The following is a 22,013-nucleotide window of genomic DNA, read 5'->3' as shown; positions in this document are numbered from 1 at the left end:
TCAAAAGATGCATGAAGTGTAAATTGGCAAGGATATAGTAGAGTGAATTCAGAAGGTAATGGCAGGGAGTAGACAGTGATGATTTCTTCAAAGCAAAGTAGTTATAGTGAACAATTTAACTAAGCAGAACTTATGAATTGGTTAGTTTATTAACAAATATAATCTTGATTCAAGCCACAGCTAACAGAATTGAAGTGCCTGATTGTAATTCAGTGGTTTCACATTGCAGTTTCCCTTTATCTTTTGTTCCTACCTTAAGGTCAGTTTCAGAGTGTCAGGTAGCTTGAAATGTTCACCTATTGGTTTCTGGATGTTGCCATTTCTGATGTTAGATTTGTGTCCATTCTTTTGTGTATAGAGAGAATGCAGAAGAGTGTTGTAGGCAGATGATGGCATGTATCGCACTGGAAGATAGGCAGGTTAACATTATGTTGTGGCTGACATTATCAGGCAATTAGTGTTGCCTGCGTTCATATGGGGACAAAGTTGGTAACTCAGTTTGTTGCAGGTTTTGGCCCCTTTGTGTCTCTGTTATGTGGTCTTTTGTTGCTGGCGAGGAGCTGTTTTAGGCTGGTGAGCTGTCATTAAGTACAGGCCTACCACCAAAGCCTTTGAGGAATGTATCATTTTCCAGGATAGGCTGTAGATTATTGACGGTACATTTTAGTGGTTTAGCTGGGGGTTTAGGTTGAACCTAATGTTCTGTCATTTTCTCTTCTCAGTCTGTGTTGAAGTTGATTATTTCTGGGTACCAGTCTGGTCTTGTTGATCTGCTTTTTCACTTGTATGGACTGCCTTCAAGCCGATTCCGACTTGTGGCAACCCTATGAATAGGGTTTTCATGGTAAGCAGTATTCAGAGGGTGCTTACCATTGCCTTCCTCTGAGACTGAGAGGCAGTGAGTGACTGGCCCAAGATCACCCAGTGAGCTTCATGGCTGTGTGGGGATTTGAACCCTGGTCTCCCAGGTCATAGTCCAACACCTTAACTACTACACCACACTGGCTCTCTCTCTCTCTCTCTATATATGTAAAAGACCAGGATGTCATATCCAGTACTTAGGAAAAACTACAACTGACCTACGCACACGCTTCAAAAACCACAAATCAGCAATCTTGACAAAAAAAGTGGAGCAACCAGTTGCAAAACATTTCAGTACTGAGGGCCACAGTCTGTTGGACTTTTCTATAACAGCTATAGAGATGCCAACAGATCCAGCAGCACTGACTGAGAGGTGGAACTTTTGGATATATTCTCTGGATACATTGGCACCACATGGCCTTAACCTGGAGGACAGTACCAGCATTACTTAGCTTCTGCAAAGGAAGCCCCTCTGAGCATTCCATCCTCAAAGCTCTATAACTGCCACCTTGGTAACAGCATTTATATGTTAGCAGCTGATGAAGGCGGAAGCTGAAACGTTTTGGTAGAACAATAAAAACCTCTGCTTTGTTAATCACAGTTACATGCATATATTTTTAGGTGATTAACGGAATCCTTATAGGGATCCAGAGCAAGCTTGGGTGAAGTTCTGTTTGTTGCTTTCAAAACTCTGTGTGAGAGAGAGGGGGGGGGGAGAGAGAGAGAGAGAGAGAAGTATTGAGATTTGGTAAAACAATTAAGATTTTCAGATACTTGGTTTGAGGGAATTCTCTGAACCAGAGCAACAGTTTAGAATATAGCCAGGGTTCAAGAGGCTGTCTAGATAGAAAACACTCTCTTCTCTTTCCTTTCTTTAAACAGGATATTCACAGAAAAGGCCAGTTTTCTTAATCATAGAAACATTGAGATGTATTAATAACAGTACTTAAATTACAGTAACTGATCTATGGGCTATTAGGCCATGCAAATCTGCAACAAGTTTTGTTTTTTTTAAAACCCACTTCAGTGATTTTTAAGATCACCTTAGTGGTAGGTAGTTTCATTTATCTTACAAAAGTCATAGCCCACAGTTATGATGACTGTTGAGTTCTCTGTTTGGAAGATAACATTTGCTTGTTACTTTTTCCTTCAGTGACTTCAGCTTAGTGTGTTTATGTTTAATAACATCTTTGGCAACTTTGTTTCAAAATAAGACCTTGTTGGCCCCACCATTGAACTAACTTGAGAATTACTCACTTAGTCACAGCCTGGGTGATGACATACTTAGACTGTTGGAGTTCAAATGATTAGACACAAGTTCAAATCCCTGCTTAGCCATGAGGGTTAACAAGTGACTCTGGCCTGTGACACTTTCTTTTGGGTTAACCTACCTTATAGGGTTGTAGCAAGGATAAAATGGTGACGAGAGGACTATGTTTATTGGAGGAAGGACAGGATAAAAATCAATGCAACAGAGAATCAAAAAACAATCCGATGGCAATGTACCAGTTATACTGATGAATATTTTTTGTTAGACGTGAATAATAGTAATATTTTAGTAGTATACACTGAATAAATGACTTGTTCATCCCTTTGCATGACTAACAAGATGCTTGTCATTTTTTAGATTGAAAGCTGGGATTGTAAAGACTGATGTAACAGGAATATTGGGATTGGGGGAAGTATTGTGTTTTGACCTGTTGATTGCAAGTAGACCATCTCTCAATTAAATGATAGTTGAGTATCTGCAGAATTTCACCCATCTGTTTTACTTGCCTTACATACTCAGCAGCCTAGTGCTGGGTTCTTTCACTCTGAGGATTAATTTACTTGTATGTTCCTTGCATACTCTGTAGCTCTGTAGTCAGCATTTATGCCATGGTCTGTAGAGGTAGCAAGAGACAAAGCATGTGAAGCCTGACTTCCTTGGAATGCGCAACAGAGGAAGGGGAGGATATAAATCTGATTAAATAAAATAAATGTTTGAGTTGTATGAGCTACCACTGTGATGTGGAAGATGAAGGGACTCACTGTAGTACCCTCTTCTGTATCCTGCATCCCCAGTTGCTGAGTGGATGAAATCTCACCCTGCCATTTTCTTCCCCTCTTCATTCCAGTGCAGTGTTCCTCTTTATCCTTGCTGTTCTCATTTTCCTTTATGGCTTTTATCTGCTAGATATCCTCCTGCTGGAAAAAGGAATGAAAACAGCATTCTTCTAACATTTCTGTTCTCATCTCTTTCCTTTTTAAATGCTGTTATTGGCCTTTTCATTTACCAGTTACTAAGACTGCAATTCTAACCCTGCTTATCTGGTAAGAAGCCCCACTGAATTCAATAGGACTTATTTCTGAATAGATTGCACTGTTATCTCCTCACCCCCTTTCCTGTGTTGTAGCTCTTTCCCCCATTGGTGCAGCAAGCTTTAAAAAAATATTTTTCAAGTGTTTCATATAAATTTACACAGACACTTAGGAATTTGAAATATTATTTACAGTTCTAACTAATGGCTACAGCAAAAAAGTCAGGGCTAGACAAATATTTCACGTTTTTTAGAAGCTGATTATTATGGACCAGTTTTACATAGGGCTGAAAAGAAGCTAAGGTTTTAGATACTCAGTTGACCAAATAGTCTGATTTTATGTGTATACAAAAATAAGTAGCAGGAGACAAATTAAAGTGTACATTGGGAATGATGGTAAATTAAAAATGAAATACAACTGTAAAATCAGAACAAAAGAGAGGTAAAATTAATTGACTTTAAAAATATTTCTTAGTTAAATCCTTTACCATGCATACATGACAGGTTTAGAGAGCAATGAATATGTTAAACGGCTATCAGATTAATTCTTATATATTCAATTATTCTTACCCTGTTTGTTAAACCTCTGCTACAGTGTAACTTCTGTGATACTGGAAAACATTTTGTATAGTTGATATTTTTATAGAATGCTATAAGCAGCCCATATATATACCCATTTCTTTCTTTCTCTGTTAGTTCCACTCAGTCCAAAATGCTTGTGTCAAGCTACAGTGAACTGACTCTTTCTTGGCTTCAGCTTGTAGTTTATTTGGAGAGAAGCAAACCACAAGTGCTGGTTTGCACATAATGCTAAGCTCTGTTTGTTTCTTCCCAGCGTGGCAAGGACAGGAACAGGGGAGGAGCAAAGTGGGCACTAATGAGGAGTGTGCAACACTACACTGTTCATTTGCATTAAATCATTGCTAATTTTTAACTGTGCTTTAATATTGCATGCAAATCAGAGCAATGAGTAAAACAGTCAAGATTTCCCAATCCAAATTAAAACAGTTAAAGCTCTTTTTAATGGAAAGCTTGCAATGTTTTTGGAAAAAAATGTTTAATTGTCAGATTATTTTGTGGCTGCTATGCTTTTGCTACAGTCTCAAAAAACAGATATCCTAGTAAGGTGTGCACATAATGCTAAGCTCTGTTTGTTTCTTCCCAGCGTGGCAAGGACAGGAACAGGGGAGGAGCAAAGTGGGCACTAATGAGGAGTGTGCAACACTACACTGTTCATTTGCATTAAATCATTGCTAATTTTTAACTGTGCTTTAATATTGCATGCAAATCAGAGCAATGAGTAAAACAGTCAAGATTTCCCAATTCAAATTAAAACAGTTAAAGCTCTTTTTAATGGAAAGCTTGCAATGTTTTTGGAAAAAAATGTTTAATTGTCAGATTATTTTGTGGCTGCTATGCTTTTGCTACAGTCTCAAAAAACAGATATCCTAGTAAGGTGAGATGTATAGAAATGAGGTTCTCTTCTGGGAGAACATGTTTTAGGATGGGGCTGAAAATATGTATACTACTTGAAGTGCACAAATCATTCACTTTTAGCTAACTACTTAAATATATGTGTGTGGTTTATCATAGTTATGTTTAGCTTTTCCATTACTTATGTGTACAAATGTCACTGAAAATGACAAAACTTGGACTTAACCCAAGAACTGAAAATAATGTTAGCTTTTATACACTGAAAAATATAAAACCTTCCTAGTGAGTAGGGATAAATAAGACACTGTATTTGAGCAACTAAGCACTTGAGCTCTTCCTTGCCAAATATTTTTCCCAAGTAGGTTGTATACAACGGCAGTTAAAAATACACAGCTACAAAAAAATCTTAGGTTTGTTTGACTTTTTCCTAGGAAGAGAAAAATTAAATAATGGAAAACTCTAAACAATTAAGCCTGAATAGGGAACAGTACCTTACTCTGACTGTGAATATTAGTGGAATGATATGCATGAAATCCATTAATTTCTAGTTTAAATCTTCTGATTTCAGCTAGTTCCAAACAAACATTTTGAGGAATCTTTGCTGAGAATGGGCTGTTCATGGCATCATAACGTTTATGTAGCTACAGTAGGGCCCCGCTTCTTGACGCTTCGCTTCCCGGCGTTCCGCTAATGCGGTGGCTTTAATTCCCCTTTTTAAAGCCGATTTTGTGGCATTTTCGTGCGACGTGCCCCATTATAATCAATGGGGTTCCTCTTTATGGTGATTTCTGCTTTACGGTGGGGGTCCAGAACGGAACCTGCTGTATAAGCGGGGCCCGCCTGTATTTAGTTTTACAAAGTCTTTTGTGAAGTTACAGTGCTAAATACTTCAGCAGCTAGGAATAACATGGAAGTATTTACAAAGATGTCAGCAATTGTGATGGTTGAATTACTTTGAATAAAACTAAATAGTTAACAATGTAATCCTATACATGTTAACTCTGAAGAAAGATCCATTGAATTCATTGGGGTTTACTCCCAGGTAATTGGATACTGGATTATAGCCTGATTGTATCACATGATGCTTTATACAAAAACAACAAAATGCCAGAAAATTCAGAGTAAATTCCAGCCTACCTTTTAAGATTAAACAATATTAACATTCGAGTCCTGTTTTCTGTCTGACCTCAGTGGTAGCACTTCATGCACCTGTAATCTGTCTTGAAGATGAGAAATAGTTAATTGGGACATCATCACAGATACTGTTAAAATCAGTATTTAAATACAGTTTATTTTATGCCGCCTTTTGGCCAAAAGGGCCTCAAGGCGGCACACAAAAAATAAACACAAATAGAAAATGCACATCAGAAAAGAACAATACAGTATTGGATATAAACCTATTAGTAAAAGCTGGTCTGTAGCCCATAAAATGAATAAACAAAATGTTCAGATATGTTTTAAATCTTGATTGGTCTTGCCTTATTTTTAATATTATAAGTTACATATGTTTATTTTTTGCCTCTATAATTGTAAATGTTTTCTTTAGAATATTGGATGGCATTAATTAACTATTCAAATATTTCAGTATGAACTGAAATAAAACACTTAAAAAAAAACATTTATTTCCTATTTTTTATTATCCAAATACAAACCCAGAGCAACTCGTGCAGCTGACTTGATATAAATTGTAATATAATGTTCTTCCAGTCTGCTCTCTCAGCTGATGGATAAGAAATCTAATAACTAATAATTTACTTAACCCTTCCTACATTTGGCAGCATTCTCTGCCTTTTGCAGAGATTTTGCCGTATCAGCATGAATAATTTGGCTGTCACTGAATGATGATGGCTGTAACTACAGCTGAATGTCTCCCCAGCTGCTCAAGCCAGAGCAGTCCAGTCACTTTCCAGTCTGTTTCGCCCCATTCTTTTCCCCACTTAAGTTTCATTTGGCCAAATCAGTTTCATTATCTATTTTCTCAGCCCATTTCTGTGCTACTCTTCATTGTTGGCCCTGATCATTTTGTATATCTTTCAAGAAGCAAAAGACCTTTTTATTTTGGCAAGTATGTAGTGGGTTGCCCAGGGCATTCAGGTAAGACTTTCTGATGTTGCTCAGGCTCTTAGCTACTGTATTGTTCTAGCTCTCCCAATATTTTGGACCCACATCTAAGCCAGCATGACTTATAGAAAAGTGCAGATGTGGAAGACTGACATTTCAAAACCATTTTGACATGTGTTCAGCTCTGCACTTTTGCCCTTGATCACCTGTGGTTCTTATTGCTGGAAGGAAAGTTAGAGGGGGCCCTTCTCCAACCTGTTGTCTTTCAGATGTTTTTGTCTTCCACTCCTATCAGTGTGGTTTTGACTGGGGCCTATGGGAATTGTAGCCCAAAATGTCTGGAGGAAGCCAGGTTAGGGAAGTTGGCAATAGCTCAATATCTGTTAGCTTTGGATACAATCTGGAATGACAATCTGAGCACTTTCTACCAGAGTACTTCTGTTGGTGCAAGGACTTCTGGCTGCACAATGGAACTTGCTCTCCCTCACCTCTTCCTGCATGCCCCCTAAATCTCTTCTGGCAGTTCCCCCAAACCCCTGGGGCAGATTTGGGGAGGGCATGGGGTGCATGCGAGGAGAAGAAAGGCAGGGGAAGATCTGTTGCACAAATGCATATCCTTGTGCTAAGGTAATTTCTTTGTTGGATACTGCCTTCTGTCTTTTAAGTTGTTCCCTCCAATCAATTTATATTGGGGAAGAGAGGGATTGTGTGTCTGTACAGTATTCACAGTGGATTGTCCTCCAGTCTCACACCCATTGAGTCATGGTGAGGGTAAGTGGAATGATGTTTCTGAAAACTTTAGTGCAGCCTTATAAATAAGCCCATGTTAGTTACTAGCCTGAAAATACTTACTAACTTGTTGATGGCTGACAGAGGAGGGATGAAGAGCTTCCTTCCTCTTTCAGCAGCCTGCTGCATTTCTATCAAGTGTTAATTCAAGGCTGGCACCAGAGGGCGGCCAGGTCGGACCCTGGCCGAGGGCCCCTGAAGGGCTGCTCCTTAGGGTGGGTGGATAGTGCTTCCTTCTGTGATCCGCGGCAGCGTCGGGTCCTGACCCTGCTGTGGATCACAGAAAGGGAGCTCCAAGCACCCCCCTACTACTGCACAGGCCCGCAACGCCCGCCTGCATGCCCCACCTACCTCTTCCTTGAAGTAAATGCTGGTTGTGCTGCGGGCGCAAGCCTGCCATCAATTAAGATGGTGGCTGATGTTTCCCTAAGGGGCTAATGCCCCTGCTGCCACCTTGGTTGATGGCAGGTATGTGCACTTATAGCACGCATGCATGCTATCGACCAAAATGGTGGTGGAGGGATCAGCCCCTTAGGGAAGCCTCAGCCTCCATCTTGGTTGATGTCAGGCATGCGTGCACAGCGCGGGCAGCATTCACTTCAAGGGAAAGGTAGGTAGGTGGGGCGTTTGTGCGGGTGCCATGCCTGGTGCTGGCCCTGTGTTAATTTTTAAATATATGTTTATAATAGTTAAGAGTGTTTTGTTTTGTTTTTTACTGTGTTACTTGGCCATGGTGGAAAAAGACAGGTTAAATTTCCAAAGATGTAAGCAAATTTTGTTCAGAAGTTAGTGACATTGATTCTGTTTTAACAGATAAATATGCTGTTTTACAGTGCAGTAGTATACATGGTTTACTCCCAGGCTAAGGATTGCACTATTGATTTTCTCCCACACAGTTGTTAAGGCTTTGTGTTGTATTTCTTTGTATGAGTCTTTGATTGCTATAGTTTTATTTTATTTTAATTCAAAATTAATATGTAGTAATATGTAAATATCCACTGTAACTTGAACAACATGTTCTCAAAGGCAGTGAGAGTCAGATTAATACGAAAACATCACAGTGAGAGTCAGATAAGCTAATCAACATTCTCAGTCACTGCACAGCTCATTATCTTCTGTATTAGTGTATTCACAGTCCTGAGAATCTCATATTTAAAATACTAAAACTGCTAGTACTTATGCTTGTAGAGATACCTGACCACTAGCAGATGTTGTTCTTGACAAGCTATGCTGCTCCAGATTAGGCTAGATGGGCGAGCTTGTGTGCCACACAAAGTTATTTATTACTCTCTTGCACAAATGTTATCGCTCTTGTCTTACCACCATCTCCTTATCATGAGAGATGTACAGTACAGCCCCAAAACCCCAAATCTAGAAAAGTAGTTCAGAATAGGAGCTTAGCAAATTAAACACATACATATGCAAGAAATGTAACCGATGAGCGCCTAGTTAATTTTTTTTCTTGGTGGGCAGATTCTTCTATTTTTTGTGTGTGCATAGTGTGTAATTGCCTTCACTGTATGTACCCTGAAAGTACTGTGTGTACAAAACAAGTTGTTTCTTGCATGTCTTTTACAGAGTTAAACCTTTCACACACTGGGCATGATCAGTGGCTTAAACAGATAAGCTGACGAAAGACCCCTGTACTCTGTAGAGGTATGAATGTACTGGATGGGCTAGGTATGTAGTTAATGTGACTGAGAAAGCAAGTGAATAAGTAATTAGAAATGATGCAATGTGAATTTTCATGGAGCACAATTTGTGCTGGGGCCAGAGCTGGAGGTCTCAGGATTTTGCTCTTAATTACTGTTTGCATACAGTCTCACCTATCATTCTGAGCCCACTATGACAAAGGTTGATTTCCCCCCCTATTTTTGTTCCTTTTATGTATAGGCAGAAGCAGGAAATTGGTATATTAGGTGCCTGTCCACGGAGTTTACAAGATCAGAATGAGAAGGAATTCAGCTGCCATTCCAGTTGATATGGAGAAAAATTATGCCTTAATTGATTGGTGGACAATAATAGACTCGCAGTAAAGTGGTGGAAGTAAAAAACAAACACAATCCTTCAAGATAGTAAGCTTGCTTACCTGAGAGAATGACACGGAAGACACTCAATGGGGCATAGTGACTATAGATTACATCCCCAGTTGCATGTGACAGTGGGGGTGCACAAGCCCACTGCCCTCCCATGTGTTGAGAATAGCAGTTTAGATATTGCCATGCTCTAAGCCAAAGTGTTGAACCAATCTTTTTCCTACAATAGACTCTCTTTCTAATGTTCTTAAGTTACATGATAACTATATGACTGTTATAGAAGTAGACCTGTTCCCTGATTCCTCAGCAGGTTGTGCACACTAGACTGAGGGTGTAGAAACATCTGCGGATCAGCAGCTTTAGAGCCTCTATATTTGTTTACTTATTTTCAATGAGTTGAAATTGCAAGGTATCATATGGTACATGTGGTACATTGCTGGTGGCTGGAAGAAAAAAAGTGTAAGGTTGTTCAAAAGCATATCTAGGTCTAGGCCAGGAGGGAGTTGAAAATCTAGTAAAACTATGAAGGTAAGTCTACATTATAAAGGCCAACCAGCTTCAGATCTGTTTAGGAACAGAAATAGTCCTTAATCTGAGGCTCATGTCTAAAAATCTGAAACATTTTTCTAGCTTTCATCTAAGGGATTGTGCAGTATGGAATTGTTAATACTGTGATCCACTTATGCATAAAAATAGATTGCATTGATATCTTGCTTTTTAGTGGACAAGGCTCCCTTAGCAGCTTACAAAATCAGTAGTAAGAAAGAATGAAAGGATTGTTTTGTGTAATGTGGTTCAGAACCAAAGCTTGGTTGATACCTGTAAGAGGCTGAATTATTTTTAAAAAATGCATTTCCACGATAGCTGAATGCTGATATGATGTATTAAGTGTTTGTATTATAGAATGGTAGTTCAATTATTTTTGTATTCTTAAGTAGAAGGAAATATTTTATCTTGTTCCAGGGCATTGTTGGCCACAGCCTAAATTGTGAAGCTTGTTTTTTTTAAAAGGTATAATAGGCTTTTAAATCTTAATATTAAAAGTTGTGCCTGATGTCTTTAAGAGCAATTGTTATAGTCTTCACTTTGTTGTACTGTCATGAAAATAATTTGAAAACCAGCTTCCTAGAGATTCACCAGGCGGCAATATTGGAAACTGCTAGCAAATTGGATCATTATTAAAGAGAGCTGGATAACTACTTTTCTGCCTCTTCATAATGTATTCCATTCTCACAGCATTGCTTCCTGGTGAGTAATTCCCTCACTCAGCTGATAGGCAGATTTCATTCCTTGAATCTACACAAGAGGACGTCCATCCCCCCTGGAGCCTAGATGTTTCCTCAGAGAGGTGGCAAGCTTTATGGCAAATGTGACCATCAATCTCCCCTGTCAATCTGACTATTACAGATTCAGACACACAATGTGGCAATGGCTGTCTTTGAACCTTGGGGGCAAAACTAGCTGTTTGGTTACTGTGTACTTCTTAGTGAATGGGGTCTGGGGCCTGTTTGATGACTGTATCCAAGGTTTGGATGTCCTTCCCTGCTAAGCCTTGCTTAGCCCCTCCCTGATGTTCTTCCACTGTCTGGCAAAGACTTTTAAAAAAAAACTTGACAGGGAGCTATCCTGTTGAGCTGATTTGATTTTTTTTAACGTTTACGGCTTGTCTTATAGTTTTTACAGGTTGTGTTAATATAATGTGGTTGCTGTTGTTGGTTTTGACTGGCCTTCTCTACTAACCAAAATGGATTTGCTAGATTTTTATTATTACTGTTAGCCATCTTGGGTGCTATATATAGAAAGGTATCTATAAATATTGGCAATAATAAAGAAAATTTGCTTGCTGCAGTCATCATATCAAGTGTCCCTCCATGCCTATCTGCTTCAACTGAGAGGGCTCACCCTTAAAGTTTCACGGGCCTTCAGACGCACTGAGAATGCCCTACCCCTCCTTTCAGCTAGGCATAGAGTTGGTGGTAAACAAATTTTGTGGATCCCTAAGTGGGGTAGTCTATCTATATAAGGAGATTGATTGTCAGGGGGTGTCCTGTCTGTTGCAAGCAGTACTAGGCAGATGCTAGGAGGGCACTAGCGTCTTGGACTGAGATGTAGGCCTGGAAAAAAACATGGGGAAAGGGTTTCCACCCCCCCAAAGCTTTTTTGTTTTTGTTTTCCTGAGAATTTTTTTTTAAAAAAGGAAAATAAAAGAAAATCATTTTTTCCAAATTTTTCTGGTTTTTCCCCAGTCCTTCACATCTATAATCTTGGATCTTGTACAGTTAACCTTCTTGGGTTTTGCTGTCTTAACTTGCTAGTTTCTATAAAGTAGAGGTGAGGAAACTTTTCTGGCTGGAGGACCAGATGTTCATTTTCCCAACCCCTGGTGGGCCAAAGTTGACAGTTGGGTGGGGCTTCACACCTGTCAGTCACCTGACTTCACAGTGACTTCAGGTAATGCTTCTCTTTTAGGACTTCAAAGCAAACCATGGGGCTTTCAAATGCGGAGGGGATTGAAGATGCACTCTGATTCGCCCAGAATGGGAGCACGCCTTCAAATTCCCACCCTCACTAGTGATGTCAGCTGGTGAATGTGGTTTATGGAACATGGCCTCACAAGCCAAACTGGACTTCTTGGGGGGGGGCATGACTGACCTGGAGGCCATAGGTTCCCCACCCATGCTGTAGAGGCTGTTTTTAGCAGACAATACTTTCTAGAAAATTCTGGGTCACAAGAAAATACCTGTGTGGGAACAAACTTATGTTACATTCCTCTCTAATAAGTACTTTTGGCATGCTAATCCTGTCAAGGAGAGACTCTGGCACCAGCTGTGAAAATAAAGAACTGGTTCCAATTCTTAATTTGTTGCTAGATGACATGCTAATTCTCCTGTTAAGCCCAACAGAGCCTGAGCCTAAGCCTAAATATCTCTTCAGATTCTAAGCTCATTATTTCTGATCATGTTCGGCTCAAATTCATCAGTTATTGATCTGGGAATCATGTACCAGGGAAAAAGAACTGGGAATGCCTTCTTCAGGAGGAAATTTTAATAGACTCATCCATTATTGCTATGTTGGATTGGAGACCTACTGAGACTTTACCTGTCTAGGCTCAAAAGGCAAAGAATGGGTGTGTTCCTTTGTCTAGCCTTAAGGAGCTTTCAGGTCTGCCTCCTGTGGTTGAGCAGAGGGACCATATATTGTGGAATGGTGTCTAAAGCAGCAGTGGGCTTTCAGGGGTCCTAATTTATTTATTTATTATTTAATTTATATCCCACCCTTCCTCCCAGCAGGAGGCTGTGAGGCAATTTTCCCTAGACTATGCTCACATATGTGATGTCAGATGCAGAGCAGGCAAAGATGTAGCTGCAAAGGAACAATGGGAGCTTAAAGTGCACTCTTGATTATTCCTTGATAAGCAGGGCTTGCTGTCAGCTGATCAGCATTGCCAGTGAGCCCCTTTGAAGGTGTCTGTTTTCAAGCGTGATTTGGATTCAGACCACAGCTTCAAACAATGTTTCCTTTGCAGAGTTTTGCAAGTGGGGCTTGCTGTCAGTGCCAATCGGATCAACACTGACAGTGAGCCCCTTTGAAGTTATAACCTGACATCATAATGATGTCAGGTGATTGATCCTCTCAAAAATGGCTCTTGGAGTGTGGGCCAGTATTTGATCGAGCCCTCGTGCTGCGAAAGGTTCCCCACCCCTGGGTTAAAAGATAAAAGTCCAGTTTTCCATATACAGTAGGGTCCCACTTCACGGTGTTCCGCTTTCTGGTGTTCCGCTGATGCGGCGGCTTTCAATTAGGGGAAATTCCCCGTTTTAAAGCCGATTTTGTGGCATTTTCGCGTGACGCGACCCATTATAATCAATGGGTTCCGCTTTATGGAGATTTCCGCTTTATGGCGGGGGCCTGGTCCCTAACCCACCGTATAAGCAGGGCCCTACTTTAGCAAAATGATAATTTAATCTTATTAAACATCTAGCAATATCCAAGCAAGAAATATTCCCTTTTCCTCCCCTCCCCCCCAGCAAGAAAATAAACTAGTTTTATCTTTGTGTCAATGTCCTAAGACAACACTGTGTGCAGCATGAAGGCAATCTCAGCTTCAAGAGAAGATGCCAGTGGAATGTAATGGCATATCTTCTGTCCTTGTAATAATTAGGTTTCTTTCTGAACAGTATATTTAATTTAATGTGTATTTAATATTTTAGATACAGAAAAATGTACTAGTCTTGTCTGCCAGTTAATTAATAAGAAAAGTAAGCAAGAATGATTTGAATTGGATATGACACAAATGGCAGAATGGAAGGATTGGGTCTCTGATGTGCAGCAAGATTTGGGAATCAGACAAGAAAACAGATGACGGATTGTGTGTGTGTGTGTGCATTATTTTAAATGGCATAAGGGCCAATGTAAGTCTGCCACCACTTTTTCTTTGTACTGCAATAATAATAAACCCTGATTGACTAATATTTACATGTTTCAGTCACACCCAGTGCAGATTATTGCTTGTTTGCTTTCCTTATTGGTTGTTTTGGCAATTACAATTGGCATGCCACTATTGGAAAGTATAAGAACTCTCAGTATGAAGATTACCTCTTGATAGGTGTGGGAAGGTTTTCTCTCAAATACACTCTTAAGACATTTCACATTCATGAAATCACGCAAATAGAAAGCAGGTTTTGGCAATGCCTACTTCAGTAGCTTTTTAAAGTTCTGTGCATTTCTTTTGTTTGTTTTCCAGATGGCACACATGTGCTTAGTTGATATTAGCCTATACTAGTGTGATTAAATCTTCCCCAACCCTTCTACCACTATTAATAGACAGACTCCTCACTGGTTTAAGAAGTTGACCATCCTTGTTTTTGGAGCCCTGGAGTGTTAGCCTGCACTATGACCTTGTGCATTTTTGATTATCTCAACAATAAAATGAAGTGGTTAGCAACAGGAACTATTTTTATCTAATGAGCAAAGCCTGGGATGCAGTGAAAAGTGGGAGGGTAAATGGGAAGAACTGGACATCTTCTTTGGCCCTGAAATTAAGTTGGCTTGTTATCTGTATTTGTCTGGTAGGAAGTGTAGGAGAATCTCTAATTTCATTCTTGTTTTTATTAAGAAATTGCTTCAGTATTTAGACTGCAGTTTTTTTACCTATAGAGGTCAAAGCAAACAAACGGTATTCTATATGATCACTTGCCAAGCAACTGTATCATCATCATTATCATCAACAACTCTATTTTAATCTGTACAAGTGTGATAGAAGTCGAGAACAGGGGCTTTGTGGTGTGACTGAGCATTGGTACTACTCTGTCATCTAGGAGAGGAAAGGAACCAAATCAGAGATTAGTTGGTAATTTTGATTTGTACAAAACGTTCTTATCAAGCAGCGTTCGACTTCTCCAATAGTGTGCTGCTAGAAATCAATCGGTCATTGTGAGCCCCAAACACTTACTTTCTCACAGAGACCACCCACTGTGTCTCTGCCTGATTCATTGCTCTGACCTTGATTTCTACCAGCCAGCCTTTGCTGAGGACAGAGTAATTCTGCTGTGCATGTACATTAGGTGTGATCAGTAAGAGATACAGCAGAATTGCCTGTCTCCAGAGGAAGTCACAGAACAGTCACTCTAGTAGACATTGCAGGCTGGCTCCTCTGAGACCTTGTAGTTAAACTCTTACAGACTCTAAAGCTTTTGGTTTGTACAAATGAAGTGTGCCTTTAATTTTAATGCAGGAAAAAATACTTTTTTTGGCCATCAGAAATTTGTGAAAACTGGGGCTGAGGTCTGATGAATTTTGCATAAGGATTCCACTAATATTTACAACAATCTATACTACAGATTTGTAAGGAAGACAAAATAATCTCAGATCACCTCTGCTATGCGTTCTTAAAATACTAATTTAAAATGAGTTCCCTTGTTTCTCCCTCTTATGCTGGAGCATAAATTTTTAAAGGTTCACATTGCATAAAGTTTGTATTTTTAGAAATGAAAAAGTTTATAAAGAATCTGAGTATTTTAAGTTTATAATTTTTTAAATGTCAGAATGAAAACATAATTTAAAAAATGGGTTTGAAAGAAAGCAGAAACTTCTTTGGAATTGAAAGAACCTATTCCCAACTAGTTGAACAAACATTTCAGTTGCCAGCTAGGGCTGACTTTAAATGGACCAGCTGCCTGTGTCAGCAGCATAGGGTTACTAGGGTAACACTGGCTGTTCAAAGAAGAATGTAGCTGAGAGGGCAAGTTTTTGATCTGTGAGCTCAGGGAAGGAATTTGGTATGATCATGCATCAGCCCTCCTAATCACACACATTCAAAACTATGTGGGCGGTGTGTAACAATTTACAATTCTGTTGAAGCTTGTGTAAGGCTTCCAATGCCTTCATTTTCTTAGGAGCCAGATGGAATATAATAGGCAGTTACCTATTTATTTACAATATTAATACTCTTTCACTCGAAGGTCTAAGGGCAAAAATATACAAAATTACACCCAAAAGTAAACATTATTAAATCCAACCAACATAAATTACATACAGACAAAATGGCAGTAGAAAAACATGTGATCCAGTGTACCTCACCCTTTTCCAAAAGCCTGAGCAAAGATGTGTTTCTTCATTTGATGATGAAATGACAATAATGTCATGGTGGGACGCGCTTTAGAGGAGAGGTTATTCCAGGGGCATGGGACTACTACCAAGAAAGTCCACCCACAAGTTCCCATCCAATTGATCTCATTGGTGTGGGGATCCTAACAGGGCTTCCCCTGCAAATCTTAACACACTGTCAGGACAATATGGAGGAGAGATTCTTTCAAATCATTTAGGGCTTTAAATATTACCATAAGCACTTTAAATCTGGCCTGGAAGACAATAGGCAACTAGTATAATTGTTTCAAAATTAGTATTATATGTGAGCGTGTCTGGTCACCACAGTTTGCACTAGTTGCAAGATCTGTACCATATTCAAGGGCAGCACTACATAGAACTCATTGCAGTAGTCCAAGCTGGAGATTATCAGGGCATGGATAACTGGCCAAGCTATCTATAGTGCACTAGCTAAACCTTGGCATAGGCACTTCTAGTCAGTAAGGTCACTTGGACCTTGAGTGAGAAAGATGACTCAAGGAACACCACGAAACCGCACACCTGTACCTTCAGGAATACAATCCTACCTACAGCAGGTTGACCAGTTTTAAGACCTGAGAACCACCCACCTACAAAACCTCCAACTTGTTTGGACTCAGCTTTAATTTGTTGGCTCACTTCCAGCCCATTGCCACCTCTAAGCATAAGATCTAGGCTAACTTACGGTCTTCTTATTCCATTTAAACTTGGAAAATGAGAAACCTTGCTTGATATAATTGAAGAACAGGCTACGTCATGCATAAGGATAGGTGAAAATGATAGAAGATTGTTAAAACAAAATTAGCGGCTTTGAACATTTCTCTGTGATTGAGAGTAGTTGATGTGGAGAAAGGTAAAGGATTTACGCAGCTAGTCTATGCAGGAAATACCTCTTTGAAGGTAAACTAATTGATCCAAAAGGACAGATAGTTAATGACTGATGCCTAAAACTCTTAAAAGGTTGAAGAAACAGCATTATACAAAGTTTTGAATAGCGTCTTAATAATTCAATGGATGATTCTTAAAAATTCACGGCACTTGAAATGGGAATCACTGTTGAACTTGTCACCTTGATATCATTGGATGTATGTATAAAACATGTAAGTTGAATAAATATTTTCACCAATTCATGAAATTCTTTTGTTTGTGATATAATCCCTAGGTAACATTTATGCTTGTCTAAAAAAGGATGATAATCAGCCTTTGCAAAACCATACTTTCACAGCATTCATAACTGAGATATGTTATTTAAACTTTATTGTCAGATAAAATGGCTTAGTATGCTGACTTCATAGAATTGTAGAGTTGGAAGGAGCCTATAAGGCAATAGAGTCCAACCCCCTGCTCAATGCAGGAATCCAAATTAAAGCATACCCGACAGGTGGCTGTCCAGCTGCCTCTTGAATGCCAGTGTTGGAGAACGCATCACTTCCCTAGGTAATTGGTTCAATTGTCATACCTCTCTAACAGTTAGGAAGTTTTTCCTTATGTTCAGCCAAAATCTAGCTTCTTGCAACTTGAGCCCATTATTCTGTGTCCTGCACTCTGGAACAATCAATAAGAGATCCTGACGCTCCTCTGTGTGGCAATCTTTCAAGTACTTGAAGAGTGCTATCATATCTCCCCTCAGTCCTCTTCGCAAGGCTAAACATGCCCAGTTTGTTCATTCTCTCCTCATAGGGCTTTGTTTCAGAGTTCTCTGAACTCATTCCATACTTCTGCATCCTTCTTAAAGTGTGGTGTCCAGAACTGAATGCAGTACTCAAGATGAGGCTTAACCAGTGCCAAATAGAGGGGAACCAATGCTTCATGCAATTTGGAAACTATACCTCTGTTAATGCATCCTAAAATAGCATTTGCCTTTTTTGCAGCCATATCACACTGTTGTTGATCACAAGCTGAGTATGAGCCAACAATCCCACGATCCTTCCTGTATGTAGTATTGCTGAGCCAAGTATCCCCCATCTTATAACTGTGTGTTTGGTTTCTTTTTCCTAGGTGTAAAACTTTGCACTTATCCCTGTTAATTTCATTCTGTTGTTTTCAGCCCAATGTTCCAGCCTATCAAGATCCCTTTAAATTTTGTTTCTGACTTCCAAGGTATTCGCTATCCCTCCCAATTTTGTATTCTGCCTCATCCAAGTAATTAATAAAATGTTGAAGAGCACTGGGTCCAGGACTGAGCCCAGCAGTACCCTACTTGTTACCTCTCCCCAGTTTGAGAAGGAACAATTGATAAGCACTCTTTGAGTACCATTCTGTATCTCAACTGTGGATCCACCCGATAGTTGTTCCGTCCAGCTCACCTGCTAATCAGAATATCATGGGGCACTTTGTCAAAAACTTTGCTGAAGTCAAATTATGTCTACAGCATTCCCACCGTCTACGAGGTTACCCGGTCAAAAAATAAGAAAAGATTACTCTGGCAGGATTTGTTCGTGATAAATCCATGTTGACTTCTAGTAATCACTGAGATATAATCTTGTAAACAACAAATGATACATCCAGTCAATTGGAGGTTTGTGAAAAGTTATGACCAAATGAATGCTTCATATTATGAAATAATGTGAGACTTGTGAAAATGAGTTAAATAATTATTTGAAGAATCTTTGTACGTTGTTGCTACAGAAATTTTAGAGTTTGAAGGTGAGATTTCTAATAGTTTCAGACTTTTATCTGCAGTGTAAGATGCTTTTTCACAATTTCAACTTTTCTCCTTCAGAATGTTGGATTTTCTTTTCAAACTGACAAGTTCAGCTAAATTACAGGGCTTTTATCAGCTGTTCCAAAGATTAAACTGTGATGTTAAGGTTGGGGGAAAAAGGTCTTGCCTCTTCTGAGATGTTTAATATTACTGGTATTTGAAGAACGTGTCCATAATGTTCCAAACTGAATGTAGTCTGTCTTTCATGTTCTGAAAACGGGTAGCTCTGGCAATTCATTCTGAAGCTTAGAAAAACCTTATTTTGTAGACTTCTCTCAGTTTTTTCATTAATTTTAGCATTTCCTTTGTATGTCGGTACAAGACAATTATAACATTTACTTGTTATCTATTAAAACTTTAGACTGACTAAGGTTTGTGTTTTTGCTAGCTCTTCTAATGTAAGAAATTGGCAGATCTAATGCTATTCTAGTAGATTTCATCTGTTTATGTATTCCTTCTTAGCCTTTGAGTTGAAAAAGTGATCTGGTTCTCACATCATGGTAAGCCAAACTGTGGTTTACTGTGAATGAGCAAATGTGCTGGTGGACATATTGTGCCTGCCCTGCTCTTCTCTTTCCCCAAACAGAAGGAAATAAACCAGAGTGCTGATTACTAGCACTTGTGGTTTGTTTATCTTCAAACTACAAGAGGAGGTCTTGCCTGAAGAGTCAGGGCTTTATCTAAGAAGCAAATCAATCTCTAAAATTGGTGTTCAGTGCATTGATGGCTAACTGTTCATTGCTAGGTTTTGATTCAGTGAGATGTAGTTGGATTAAGACAGTTGGTTTCCTTAATTCAAACAATTCTGTTAGTTTGTGCTATCAGTGGCTAGCACCCTTGATTTGTTTTCCCCTTCCTTTTAGCCATTATATATTTTGAAATCCAGAAAGGGTACAGATTATTTCTGTTCTGGGTGAATGGGAAGGCACTCTCTCTATATTTCTAAAACTGCTTTGTTGGCCATTGAAGTGATTCTCTTGAAGTATCATCTGTCTATTTAGCATGGAAAGTAAATGTGTGGTTTCTACCATTTACAATGCTTTCTATAATGTGAAACAGTCAGATGTTTATAGAAGGCCAAGTACTTGAATATGATGGTCTGATTAATGCTTATTTTGGTGGCATATATAAGATTTTTGCTGCCCTTGAATTGACATGACGTTCTGTTACTGTTTAGGCTGCAACTAAAAGAACCACCATCTTTGTTCTGTAAAGTTTAAAGCAGAGAAAGGTTGAAGTATTTAAAGTTTATGCCCTTGGGAGAAAAATGTGGAACCAGATTTTAAGGTTGAGGTGAAAGTATATACTTAATACTAGGTTGTGTTAGGCAAAACACTAACTAAGCAGGGATGCAGCAGAGATTTTATTTAGTTATTTAATTATTTAATTTGTATCCCGCCCTTCCTCCCAGCAGGAGCCGAGGGTGGCAAACAAAGCGCTAAAAACACTTTAAAACATAATAAAAACAGATCTTAAAATACATTAAAACAAAACAGTGTTAAAAACATTAAAAAAACAACTTTAAGAAAGGATTAAAAACATTATTAAAAACATATTAAGCATCTATCTATCTATCTGTCTATCTGTATATGTGTGTGTATATATATATATATATATATATATGTTAGGTCCAAACCCAACACGCGAGTCATCTCTGTCAACCCCAACTCGCTTACACCCGAGAAAGTGCGGAGTTGAGTGCAAATGAACCCACTATCAGAGATCAAATAAAGACAAGACAATTCCTTTGCAAAGGGGACCCAATACTTACAAGCCGAAGCAGGCCAGCATGGGAACCTCGTTTATTGAAGTCTTAAGGATTTTATAGTCTCACCCCAAAGTTTACAATATCGGGCTCACGTCATAAAATACAAAAGAAGCAATTGCTAGATATTATAGCCTCAAGGCATATGTGAGGAGGTAAAGGGGTACGGGGGGAAGGACAGAGTGGAAACATTGAGAATATCTTTCAGACACTATGTCTGCATACTTCACATGTCCTTGAGATAAGCACTATGCACCAAACAGACAAAGGCAACTATGGATGGGAGGCCCAGTTGCAACCGGGCGCCCCATAAACTGGAGACAGACATGAAATCACTACGCTTGCATATCAAAGGTTTTACAAGTCAAGGTTTGTGGGGCAGCGGAACAACTTTTAACATTTCTATGCGAGGCACATTTGTAACAATAAGCAAGGTTATAGGCATAGATGTGATACAAGAAATACATAATAGGGAAGTTTCCAGCTCAAACCGGCTTTTATTATTTGAGCCACTGGAATGTAGGTAAGGGTCAGGTCACCAGGAAATAAACCGACATTTTATATCAAAAGTCAAGTAAAGGCCACTTTGGTTCTGTTTCCCATGATGCTCAAGTTTGTTCGGTAAAGTAAGTGAGTTATAGTTCTACAGGCAACTGGGCTTTAAATCCAATCCTAACATATATATACACACACACACAGTTGTTAGTTACCTATGTAGAGTTGGTAGAAAGGACATTTTCTGCTTCTTATCCAATGAATTGGATTACATTGGCCATAATGACTTAAACTTTAATCTTGATAAACTATACTATGCATGAGCTGCATGCAGTCAAGCACTTCTGCCTTGTTCCTCATGTGAGCAAACCAAGTAAACAAACCAAGAAGGGGATACCGTAGAAACTTATAAAACATATGAACGTGTACACTCAAAAAATTCTTGGAACTAGGAGAAAAAAATGGGGAAATTACTGGCCAATAGTCATGCAAAAAATAAATAAATTAGTTATTAGACAAGGTTGGTAGTATCAGTAAATCTTCAGATATTACCCAAAAATTTATTAAGTTCATACTACATTATATACCTCTCAATCCCCAGAAGAGGGACAAATATGAGGGGGTTTTAAAAATAGGAAATTTCAAAATTAATGGTGAGTTTCAGGGCAGGGAGGGGCTGAGGCTGCTCAGAATCCACTGGATCTCAACAAGGTGGCTCTGCTACCATCACTTGATGGAGTGCAATAGCTCCAGGCTGGCATAGCAATTTGTCTGCCCCTGCCTTCTGCCCCAGCACACATGAGTGATGGGGCTATGGGCACTGCAGTGGCTCTATTACTCTGCCACAGTACACTGCTGCCCTGCAGGGGTTTGGTTTGTCTTGCTTAGTATAGAATGGTAGAAAATTCTTGGAACTTGGTTAATGGACATGATGATTACCAGGG

General features: G+C 39.2%; 1 protein-coding gene across 5 annotated transcripts in view; it reads left to right on the top strand.

Annotated features, from left to right (window-relative positions):
* Positions 1-22,013, top strand: part of FRS2 (fibroblast growth factor receptor substrate 2) — a 54,316-nt gene that overhangs the window by 13,353 nt on the left and 18,950 nt on the right. Inside the window, exon 1 of one of the 5 annotated variants that reach the window (XM_061639770.1) lies at positions 9,106-9,125. The exons of the other annotated variants lie outside the window; for them this stretch is intronic. The gene's annotated coding sequence lies outside the window, so the exon portion shown is untranslated. Of the gene's footprint in view, positions 1-9,105; positions 9,126-22,013 lie in introns of those variants that run through there. 5 annotated transcript variants of the gene reach the window in all.

Source organism: Rhineura floridana, chromosome 8, assembly GCF_030035675.1.
Source record: "Rhineura floridana isolate rRhiFlo1 chromosome 8, rRhiFlo1.hap2, whole genome shotgun sequence".
NCBI lineage: Eukaryota > Metazoa > Chordata > Lepidosauria > Squamata > Rhineuridae > Rhineura > Rhineura floridana.
Note: the sequence above shows the minus strand (reverse complement) of the source record. Positions and strands in the feature narration are given on the sequence as shown.